We start from the raw sequence: 12613 nt of genomic DNA on the forward strand, positions 1-12613 counted from the left end.
TTGCCCCATCTTCCTTCTGAGGAGTGGCTGGTGGGTTTGAACCTCCAGCCTTCTGGTTAGCAGTCAAGTGCCTTAGGTACTATGTTACCAGAGCTCCCACTACTAGGACATGTAAATCTATCTGAGGACAGAACTATAACATCGGCATAAGTGTCACAGTGTTGTAAAGTTTCAGAAGAGACTGATGTTGTCCAGGAAGGCTCCAAAGAGGAGGTGGCACTGAAGGAACTTTGAAGGATGGCTGTGCCATTTAGATAGGCAGAGAGGCAAGAAAAAGATGTACAGAAATGGTGCACATAAAAATGTGGAGGCAAGAATGCATGAAGAGTAATTGTAAACTATTGAGTGGCTCGACCATACCTGAGAATTAGTTTTCTGGGAAAGTCATGGGAGATGTTCTGGTTACCTAGTGCCGCTCTGACAGGAATATGCCACAAACGGGATGGCTTGAACAAACAGGAGTTTATTCTTACAATTTAGAGGCTTTAAGTCCAAGTTCAAAGTGCCAGGCTCTAGGGGCTGGGTGAAAGCCCCTCCACTTTGGGCTTTAGCTATGCCTCTTGCTCCCAACCCACTGAAGCCAGAGGCATCTCTTCACTCAGGCAGCTACTGGCTCTGAGGCTAACAAGCCCAAGGTTGACAAATAAAATGGCACAGTCCCGATGTTACCAAACCACACGGCAGGCCATTAATTCAAGTCAATTTTAAGTCCCAAAATTGGGAAAGCATGGCAAGCTGCTGAACAACGACATGGCTACATGCAGGGTTCAAGCATGCCATAAGCTAGAGACCATTCCCCAAGGCTTCCCCTTTTACACAGGAAGTAGATCACATCCCTAGGGCAGCTACTTAGCTGCTCATGGTAGATTCCACTTTGGAGCTGATTACCAGTCTCAGCATGGGGAATACTGCATCAATTGCTCAGCCACTCAACCAGGCACAGCAAACTTGACACACAAACTTAACTACCACAGGAGATAAGACCAGAAACTTACCATGACCTACAGAGAGCACCTGGCAGGAAGAGGGAGGCAGAATGAAGAGGAAGGGAGAAGATACACAATTCATCCCACAGGACTGAGTTGGCTATGCTCACATATTAGCGGTTTTGTCTAGGATCTTTCTTCAAATACTCTTATTTTATTATTAAGCAGCAAAACCAAATGAATACTGAAATAATTATCCAAAAAAGACAGAGAATAAAGATTGGGAAATTATTTCCATAAACATCAGGGTATTTCCTGAAGGGGAAAATGTGAGTTATTTCCTTTTATTTTTAGTACTTTATTAAATGCCTGCCAGTCTTTGAAGGGTCAAAAAATAAACTCTTATCTTCGCTCATTCTTCTTATCTTTGAAACTTATCCGATAAGAGCATTTTCAACTTTTGAGTTGCAGGAACAAGCATCCTTAATAAAATTATATGGTACTTTCTTTGGTATTTGATTTCTATCTGTGTTTATTGTCTTCCTTTTGACATTATTATTACTGGACGCTTTTTAAAAACAGGTTGTGGGGATTTGTTATACTTATGTACCTAGAAAACCTTCAAATGTAATATATTTCTCTAAACATTGATTATATAAGAATGTGAGTAAGTTTAGGTATTTTTTTCTCATTTTAACTGGCTGCTACTAAGAAGTAGTAAGTCAATTTTGGGCATTTCATAAAGCAACAACAAAACAATTAAATTATTATTTTTTCTAATTCTGAGGTTCTTTTTTTATGTTTGTTCATTTCATAGGTCTAGGTGTAAACATTTAAGGAGCTACTTATAAAGGCCCTCTTGAGTTACCAGTATATGCTGTGTATTAATAAATTGGTATAGTATGTATAGCTTATTCTCCTTTCAGGAACCTGTAACATATAGATTTTGTTCTGATTTAAAGTTGTTTCCTGTATTATTTTTTACAGGAAGACTACAAAGGCAAAATGAAATACATGGAAAATTAAAGAAATACCTAGTTGTTCTGGTTACCTAATGCTGCTCTAACAGGAATATACCACAAGTGGGATGCGTGAATAAACAGGAGTTTATTCTCTTATAGTTTGGAGGCTTTAAGCCCAAGTTCAAAATGCCAGGCTGTAGGGGCTGGGTGAAAGCCCCTCAACCTTGGGCTTCAGCTCTGCCCCCTGCTGCCAGCCCACTGGAGCTAGAGGCTTTTCTTCACTCAGACAGCTGCTGGCTGCTGAGGCTGACAAGCCGAAGGTTGACAAGTTAAAAGGCACAGTCCTGATGTTACCAAACCACATGGCAGGCCATTTGTTCCAATCCATTGAAAGTCCCAAGGTCGGCAGAGCATGGCAAACTACTGAACAACAACATGGCTACATGCAGGGTTCAAGTGTCCCATAAGCTTAGAGACCATTCTCAAAGTTGTTTCTTATATATGGGAAGCAGACTACATCCATAAAACAGCTACTCAGTTGCTTGTGGTAGATCCTACCATGGAGTTGATTGCCAGTCTCATCATGGGGAATAACTACTACCAGTTGCCCAGCCACTCAACCAGGCCTAGCCAAGTTGACACACAACCTTAACCACCATACTAGTCATTTAAACATTTAAATCATTGCAGTTAGTCAAGCAAAGACCTTAAAACATGATCTCTGTCCTCTAAGACTATGCAAATCTGAAAAAGATAATATGGACAAGAAATAGTGAACTGACATGTCAGAATAGAATGCCAAAATTTATTACTATTATATAGGGAATACTATAGGAATTCAGAGAAAATAGGAAGCTAATGAGTCATCCTACACATCTATTCATGGAGGTAATAGGCTGAATTTTGCACATTGGAAAAAGAGGGAAGGTGTTTTTTAGACATCAAGAAATTTGAGTCTAGTCTGTTTAGATGAAACTACCTGTGGTAGTGGGCTACTTTGGAATAGTCAATGAAAGAGTCAGATGGCAGACAGATTTGAAGTATGTGTTGAGAAGTATTGGAACAAGAGTGATTATAATGAACTCAATATCTAAGGCATATTATATGGTACAATGTCTATTATTTTATTCTTTTATTAATTTATTTAACAAATAGTAACTGACGTCTAATATTTGCTAGATATGCTGCCAAGTGTTGGATATACAAGATTTTGGAAGGAAGTGAGACTAAAGGAAGGGAAACTAAGTGGCTAACGTAATCATCCAGATATGAGAAAATGAAAGCCAGTATTAGAATATGGTGATGGAAATAAAGTAGATGAGCTGAATTTAAGAGGTCTTTTGAAATAAGACTAAATAGTCATTTTAACCTGGTTTTAGGGGAAAAAGGAAAGGAAAAAGTGGATGATGGCTCCAGATTTTCAAGCCGGGCTGACTGGGAGAATGGTATTGCCATTGATAGAAGGAATGGAATTAGGTAAGAGGATCCAGCTCTGGAGCATAGAGAACAGGCATTGCTTTAAGGTGGTGGTGTTTTTTGTGCAACTAAAGATACAGGACTACACCTTAAGTAAGACAGCAGGGTTGGAAATGTAGATATTAAAGTAATTACAGTGTGAAGTTAATGTCATTAAATCTCACTAGTTCAACGATGAAAGTTACAAATTTATTGTAGTTGAAAATCATTGAGCCAAGCCTTAAATATTAGACATGTTCACAGCTAATATGGAAGATAATGAAAAGATTAAAAAAAAAAGGCTTATAAGGAACAAGGGAATTGGAAGAAAATGAAAGAAGTTATCAGTATCCTATTTCAAGATTTTCAACAATAGATCTTCATAGACTTTTTTTTAACAAGTATTATTGAGTACCTACTATGTGCAAGGCAGAGTGCCCAAGTGGTACAAATGGTGGTACAATGGTTTCAGCTGTTAACTGAAAGATTGGAGGCTGAAGTCTATCCAGAGGCTCCTTGGAAGAAAGGCCTGGTGATCTCCTTCTGAAAAATCAGTCATTGAAAACTCTGTGGAACACAGTTCTACTCTGACATTCATGGGGTTGCCATGAGTCAGAACAAACTTGATGGCATCAGGTGGTATGTGTTAGGCATTACTTTAGGTATTAAGGTGCTTAGAAGTAAAAACAAAAGTCCATGTCATCATGGAAGTTACATATTGGTGGGAGGAAATGCTATAGAATTTGAAATTCTGTAACGCCTTATGATTCAATGACACTGATACTCAATTTGTTATGAAGATTCAGAATATGGGTGTAACTCCCTAATAGAATAAAAGATATTTTTAAGTGGAACATTTCCCCCCTTGGGTTTATGATTTCAATGACAACAAAACAGAGTCATAAAGAAAAGATAAGATGAAGTGTGGAAAGAACAGAACTTTAGGTATATGACTGATGTATATCATCATTATCAGATATTATACAGTTTCTTTACAAGTCTATAAAAGTGGTTAAGTCCTTGAAAAAGGGAGTTGTAGAAGAGGTGTGGCAGGGACTAGATACTTAAGGCATATTACCTTGGGAAATAAAGCTGCTGAGTAGACATAGACTTTTCTGCATTGTCAGAAAAGATGGACAGCCCACACTAAAGTTATAATTGAATGATCTCTACTTTGGAAATACGTATGCCACTTTTGCAAGAATAGTGTTTTTTCTCATGATAAAAGTCTTCCTTGTAAAACTAGGATCCTGTTTCTACTCATTAAACACACAAAACAGGTGTGTGCACATATATACACACATATGCACATACCATACACAGACACGAACACATAGCATACCCTTCATTAACAGCAGACATTGCTTGTAAGTCTTTCCAAGGCTGTCATTGTAATTCAGCTAATTGTTAACTATGTGCTGTAGATAAATGCTTCTTTGTTTAGTCAGAAAACATTTGTTAGGAACAGCAAGATAAAACTGTAAGTGGGCTGATGATACCTATGTGTGATGTCAATGTAAATTTTGTGAGTTATAGAATTTTATTTTGTTAGGTTAATTATTTTTGAAAGACAAGAGTAAGATCACTTTTGCTAGGTGACATGGAAAAGGAACAAAGATTCTGAACTTTTAAAAGACCATAATATTTCAAAACACTCACTTTTTCAGTGACTATTAATCAAGCCCTATCTATTCTTCTTGGCGGAGAAAGAGAACTAAAACACAAGGCTCTTGAAAAGTGTCCAGTGATAGTGCAGGTAATAAAACTATGGGAGTTTGAAAGAGGTAGAGAACAATGAGATAACCAAATCTGAAAATTAAATAATTTATAGCATCTTAATTGATATGCTCTGTGTCACATAAGATAAAGCAATTCCTTTGGAGATACCTGTTCATGCAGGATGCGTGATTTTATTCTCACTTCCTTAGCTCTAATAAGATGAGAGCTTCTTTATAAGGGATGTTGGATTTAGGAGTGGCTTTAAGCAGAGTGGCTCGGTGAGTGGCCTGTGGGAGGCCAGAGAGTTTGGCATGAGGAAATTTCTCAAGCTCAAAAGTAGAGTCTCTAGGTGAAGAAGAGACAGAGACTGAGTTTCTTAGTAAGAAAGGAGAGGTGGGGGTCTGAAAAGTATGGAAAGAAAATATATGAGGAGTTTAGAGACCAAGGGTAACAAAGCTATAATGTTATTGATTTATTTATAGCCCTTTATATCATGAAAATTAACATGTGGATTGTAAAGTTAATCATACTATATCACTTCAGTATTTTGGGGAACATCACAGTACATTAAAAATCTCTGAGATAATGAATATATTACTTTGGGTTTCTAGCAAAGTCTAATGAATAAATATAACATTTAACCACATTCCTAAGAATCTAGTCTAGATTTACTTAATAAATCAGCTAGGCTTACTGTTAATGGGTTTGTTCAGGCTGACTGAGTTAATAATGAGTACTTAAAAACATGCCTGTTGTTGTTGTTGTTATGTGCTGTCAAGTCAGACTCTACTCATAGCGACCTCTCCTTGGGTTTCTGAGGTGCTATCACTACAGAAGTAGATTGCCAAACCTTCCTTCTGAGGAGTGACTGGTGGATTTGAACTGCCAGCCTTCTGGTTAGCAGTCAAGTGCCTTAGGCACTATGCTATATTTATTCAATTGTCTTAGAATAGTCTGAATGATGACTTTGTGTTGGAAACCAAATGTAATAGATATATATTTGAAAGCTTTAAAAACTATTACTGCATATTATAATCACATAATTTTTATTTTCTATCCTTCCACTTCCACCTAATTGCTTTATAGCAGGTCTTTATTTTTATTACAGCAGATAAGTAGTATAATTATCCTTTAAAGAAATTTGTATGGTCTTGGGAGAATTAATAAAAATTATTAATTGTGCTATGTACAAAGTGAAATATTTTCAATACATAGCTTGGCAGTAACTACTCATAAATAAAAAGAAAAATGTCTCCTTTCTATAAATATAGCTTTTGTCTCTATTTCTTTTAAGTCTTTGACAAAGATTCCTTTGACTTGAAAATGAACAATATTTTTCATAATCTGAGACAGGGCCAATATATTCTATTTCATAAGTATGTTTTAAGCTTCCTTTATGATAGTGAGAAATATGGCAAATTAAATACTGTGGTCACAGCCTTTATCAAGTTTGCCATTTTGCTGTATCCTAAGGCAAAATTGTATATAGAGAAACTTTGTCTTCACACTCCACCCACCCTTTAAACCTCCTCTTGTTCATCATCAGTGCTTCCTCGTGTGTTTTCACGTGTACCTTATACCTAAGACAACTCCAGCTACAGTGATCAGCAAATAAGTCTGCTAGTTAGTAATACTTCCAGTTGCAAGTAGCATCATAACTGGTCAACAGTGGCTTAAATAACAAGGTGTTTATTTTTCTCAGATATAAATAAGTCTAGGAGCTTTGGTGGTATAGTGGTTAAGGCATATGGCTGCTAACCAAAAGATTGGCAATTCTAATTCACCAGCCACTTCACAGAAGAAAGATTGGGCAGTCTGCATCCATAAAGCGTTACAGTCTTGGAAACCCAATGGGGGTTGCTATGAGTTGGAATCAACTAGATGACAGTAAGTTAGGTTTCGGTTTGGGTCAATAAATCTAGACATAGACAATTATTAGCATTGATTCAGTGGTTCAATAGTGCTATGCATGTCTCTGTGCAATTCTGACCAGTTATGTTACTTGCAACTGGAAGTATTCCTAACTTGCAGACTTGCTTGATGATCACTGTGACTGGAGTTGTCTTAGGTATAAGGTACACACAAAAATACCTGAGGAAGCACTGATGGTGAAAAAGAGGAAGTTTAAAGGGTAGGTGGAGTGTCGAGACAAAGTTTCTCCATGTGCAGTTTTGCTTAGGGTACAGGAAAATGGCAAACTCCATTCCCTCATAGTCACTATTGCAACACCAGACAGCCATTTGTCTTTAAGGCAGAAGGACAGAGGGAAAGAGTGGTACCAGATGCATGTACTACCTTTATGACAACATCAACAAAAAATGACCAAAACCTTGATCAGAATCTACCAGTGATTTCTGCTTATGTGTAATTGCTTAGAACTGTGTCTGGTGGTGTAGTGGTTAGAGTATTAGGCAACTAACCAAAAGATCAGTGGTTTGAACTCATGAGCTGCTCCATGGGAGAAAGATGAGACAGTCTGCTTCTGTAAAGATTTACAGCCTTGGAAACCCTATGGAGAAGTTTCCAAATATGACTCTCTGTCCAAAAGGGTCACTTTGAGTTGGAATAGACTTGATGGCAGTGTGTTTTTGTGAGTGTCACATGGCTACCTGTAGCTGTACATGAAAGGGGAACATGAGTTTTAGTTGATATGGGAAAGGAGGAAGGGGATTGGATATGAGTGATGAGTTAAATAGAATGGTGTTTGCAATACTTGTAGAGCCTCTGTATCTTAGGCTGGGTTTTCTAAAATAGCCAAACCAATGAAGTGTGTGTGTGTGTGTGTGTGTGTATGTATTTCAAGGAAATGGCTCACAGTTGTGGAGGCTGTCAAGTCCCAAATTGGTCAGGCTGCTGGCTGGAGACTTCTCCTGACTCATATGATTGCAGGGACTGATGAACTCTGAGTGGCAGGTTGCTGGCTCATGGGGTTGTGGGAGCTGGCAAACCTAAAATCTGCAGGTCAAGCAGCAGGCTGAAGTCTTCTCACATCTCAAGAACTGGAAGTCAGAGGATGACGAGACAAGGCAGGATTGAGAGAAAATGATCTTTGCCAGAACATTAGTTTATATCATGAATACTGGCCACATCCCTAAAGAAATTCCTCTTCCAACAGATTGGTGCTCACATCAACTCACAAAATGGGAGGTGATACATAGTGTCAGCCAAACTACTGAGAATTATAGCCTAGCAAAGCTGATATGTAACATTAAACATCACACTGTGCTATACTTGCTTGGGGCAGGGACTCAAATGGGCAGTCACACAGAGAGAAGGTACAGACAGCACAAGCTGTTAACCCTCAAAGATACTGTTAATGTTTATTTATTTATTTTTCCCTTGATTTTATTTAAGTCATACATATTATACAAAAGTGAACAATTGAGAAATCTTTTCCTTGAAAAACTGTTTTCATGTTTATATTTCCTTTTCTTAGTCCCTTCAATTAGATGAATTTCACTATAAACATAATTAAATACTAGTTTATTTTTTCACTTAACATTATTTCATAAAAATTCTCCCTCCTTATTTAATATCGTTCATAATGCATACCTGTATTGTTTTCATTGATCCCCTTAAAGAATCAACATTTGCAATACTAACTGAGTAGCCTTCACCATTGTAACACTATTTAGTCCCACAAGAGTACTTATAAAAAGATTATGTCCCCAGTGGCAGATAGATTCATATTTGTTCCTCTATAAAAGCTGTTCTTTATAAACAACTGGTGTGAGGATTGTGTAGCTATCATGACCTAAGAAATCACTTACCTACTGCAGATTAATAATTCAGCTGAAAACTCTGTTGCTTCAGTATGTAGGAAAGCTTTATATTTACATATCTTAAATTACTGTTTTTAATTTTAAATAATACTATCGTCTCTCTTTGCTTTTAGCCCTGTATATATGTATGCATGAATATGTTTGTCTGCAAGACTATAATTATACTTCAAATTAGCCTTCTCTGACACCAAGTGTAGTAAAGGCTAATCTTGCACAGATACTAGTGATACAAAATACCCACAATCATTACTGAAGCAACAGAAGACAGACATAGAGCAATCTCTCATAGACAGCCAGACACTGTGGGAGAGAGATCCACCTGATCTACCAACCCAAGACCATAGTACTGGGAGACACCAGACTCAACTGGCACAACAAAATACATAAAAATCTTGTTCCACAGTCTGCTTTGGTGAGCTGCAACTGGGGTCTTGAAAGCTTTTGAGTGGCCATGTAAGAACGTAAGATGCAGCTGATAGTCTCCTCTAGCTGGAAGCGAAGAAGAGTGGAAAAAAAAAAAAAACCCGAAAAAACAAGGGCATTTGAAAACAATCAGTCCTAGGATATGATAGACCTTAAGACCAGAAGAACTAGATGGTGCTTGGCTACCAATGCCAACCACTTGGAAAGAGATCAAAACTGGAGATCCTGGATAGAATGGGAGGAAAAATGTGAAACAAAATCCAAAAACACAATAATGACCAGAATTACTAGTCAGATGGAGTCTAGCGGAACCCTCAAGACTATGGCCCTGGGACATACTTCAGGCTTGGGATAAAACTCACTCCCAAGGGCTGGCTCTCAGCCCAATAGTAATGACATGTAGAACACTCAACCCAGGAGGATGCACCCCTTGGAGCAATTGGCCATGGGGCATCAGAGGGGCAACATTCACACAGAGGAAAATCTGGATGGACAGGAGTACGTAACTAAGAAGAGCTCAGGGAGATGGGGGTTACTGGGAAGGGAAAGGAATAGAGGGGGTTAGGGTTAGGGATGGAAATTGGGGAGTGAAACCAAATGTACACAAACAGTTCAATGTAAAACAAATTCTGCTCTGTAAATTTGCATCTAAAGCACAATTAAAAGAAGGAGGAGGAGGAGGAGGAGGAGGAGGAGGAGAAGAAGAAGAAGAAGAAGAAGAAGAAGAAGAAGAAGAAGAAGAAAGTTTCCTTCCATATATAAACCTTTCCTTGACTTTTTACAATAATGAACTAATATCACATTTGTCCTTCTGTGAATGACTTATTTCACTCAGCATAATGTCCCCCAAGTTCATTCACATTATGTGGTGTTTTGCAGAGTTTAGGTTATTCTTTATTGTTGCATAATATTCCACTGTGTGCATGTACCATAGTTTGGTTATCCATTCTTCTGTTGGTGGGTGGTTTCCATCTTTTGGCTATTGTAAATAGTGCTGCAATGAACATGGGTGTGCATATATCTGTTCTTGTGTGTGTCCTCTTATAATTTTTCTAACCAGTGTCTCTTTGCTTGCTTTCATAGGATTACCCTCAAGAGTGATTGTTATTATTATTATTTAATAGGTATCGAAGTGGCTAGATAACTAACAGAGAAATGTCTTCATTTTCCCCAGCTTTAAAATATTTCTGTTCAAAACATCTTACCACAGTCCAAAGGGCCCAATTTCTAAAGTTTTAAATAAATATCTATACAATTTAGAAAGATAAGGAAACTTTCTGAGACACCACTATTTTGAATTGTCTGGTTTGGTGTTCCACCCTGAGCCAATGCACCATAGTAAGAGTAAGATGGGTAAGAGTAAGGTCTTCCTTTTGTCAAGAGAGAGAACCCTGGTGATGAAAGGAGAACTGTAGGACAACTTAAGCCAGGAGTATCTTGGGCAGTGAAGATATGGGAAAGTGTACAAACGGAAGCTGGAGAAATGGAAGTTGGTTTCCTATCCATGTCTGCATACCCTTAGGGCAACTTTAAGAACTCCCAGAAGTACCCATTCCAAAGTTTGAATATTCCTGTTCTAGAATAATATGGTTTTGAAGGGGTAAAGACTTGAGAGACAATGGAGTGTCAAATATTCCATGAAAAAGAAATTGTGTCCTACTGGAAAGAGTAAAAGATTCCTAGATGTAGAGCAGAAATATGTCTTTGAGAAGTCAAATCAGGTCCACAACTTTAAGTTCTTCAAGTATCATTGATAAAAGATTTTAATGCATGAGAACCATAATTAAAGTATGTAATATATAAATGTTACAACTTTGAAAAGCAGAATTCCCTTACCTCTCTATTGAAAGAGCTAAGTTAAGAGTGTTCGTGTTCTCTCTCTCTCTCATCTATCTACAGGCTTTTTTTCATAGAACATAGAATGTTCTGGTATTATTTCTAAGTACACATGATTTTGACATTATTTTCAATAAGGTCTTATTGTCAGACAATTTTAAGGAATTTTTTACTGATGTTCACCCAGTATAATTTTCTTTGGAAAACCTCAATCAGTAACAGTGAGAGACCTAATTATCAGAGCATTTAATTAAGAATTTGTCAGGCATTTTTCAAACAAAATTTAATCTCAGAACCTCCACCTTATTTGTATCCCTAGAATTGAATGAGAAGAAATCTTGACAGTTTTCACAAATGATACAAATAGACCAAACATTACAAAAATTATTTTCATTTATTCAAGCCCTTAAAATAAAATATTCTTTTAACATGATACTCACAGAGGCAATAAAATACATAATTTAATCAAATTTTCAACTCATTTAAAAATAGAGTTGTCATTTTAAAAACTTCTGCTATTTTTCTTCCCTCTAGTGCATTAGAAAAGAAAACACAACTCACAAGATACCACATCAAGCAAGAAAGCCAAGTTTTGTCTTACTCACATATCTTGATCAACAGGAGGAAAAGCATGCTTACTAAAAAACTGCTGGCATCTGGGACTTGGATTTTGGGTGTGGTAAAATTAAGACATGAATTCACCATGTGTTTTTACTGCACCTATCTGTTTTCTGTTTGATGAGGAAAGGAGGTATTTAGAAGACTGAAAGTCTTCCTTTCACATCAAGAAACATATTCTTGGTTTCTTCCTAAGAAGAAAATCTGTATTACCCTTACCCCACTATCCTTTAGAAAATGTCTAGCCCCTTTAATTCATCTAATGTCAGGAAAACATGGGAGACCTTATTCAGTTGTAAATGTGAACTTTTTATATAAAACATATGTGTATAAATGTTACAACTTTTAAAAGCAAAATTCCTTATCTCTTTATTAAAAGAGCTAAGTTAAGAGTTTATGTTCGTTTTCCTCTAAAGCTTAGATGCACCAGCAGGATCTGAACTCAGATTATTTAAGTGGGAAATATAATTTGGAACCAAAACATTTGAAGGGGGATCTATGAAGCAGTGAAAATGTCCAAATGGAAAATGGAATTAAACCACTAAAAACTGAATTAAGAATGCCTACATCTCACTGCAGAACAAGGTAAAAGAAATTAATTTAGATCTTGTACTTGAGGATCTAATACTTGGTGAGTTATTTACCCCTTCCTGTAACATCCTGTTGCCATTTGTCAAATTATCCTTGTTTCCTTTACTTACGTCTACTTACAGCATCTAAGGAACCCATCTGACAATGCCCTTCTTCCTTCCTAGAATGGGGACTTGCACACTGCTTTTTCAAACACTGCTTAATACTCAGTTACTCGATCCTTCTTTGACTTGATTCTTCTTACCGCTACTTACTAAAGGAGCATATAGAGTTGACTCTAGTTATACATTTCAAGGAGGTT

This window comes from Orycteropus afer, unplaced genomic scaffold, assembly GCF_000298275.1.
Source record: "Orycteropus afer afer isolate SDZICR_OR568_19922 unplaced genomic scaffold, OryAfe1.0 scaffold00724, whole genome shotgun sequence".
NCBI classification, from domain to species: Eukaryota; Metazoa; Chordata; class Mammalia; order Tubulidentata; family Orycteropodidae; genus Orycteropus; species Orycteropus afer.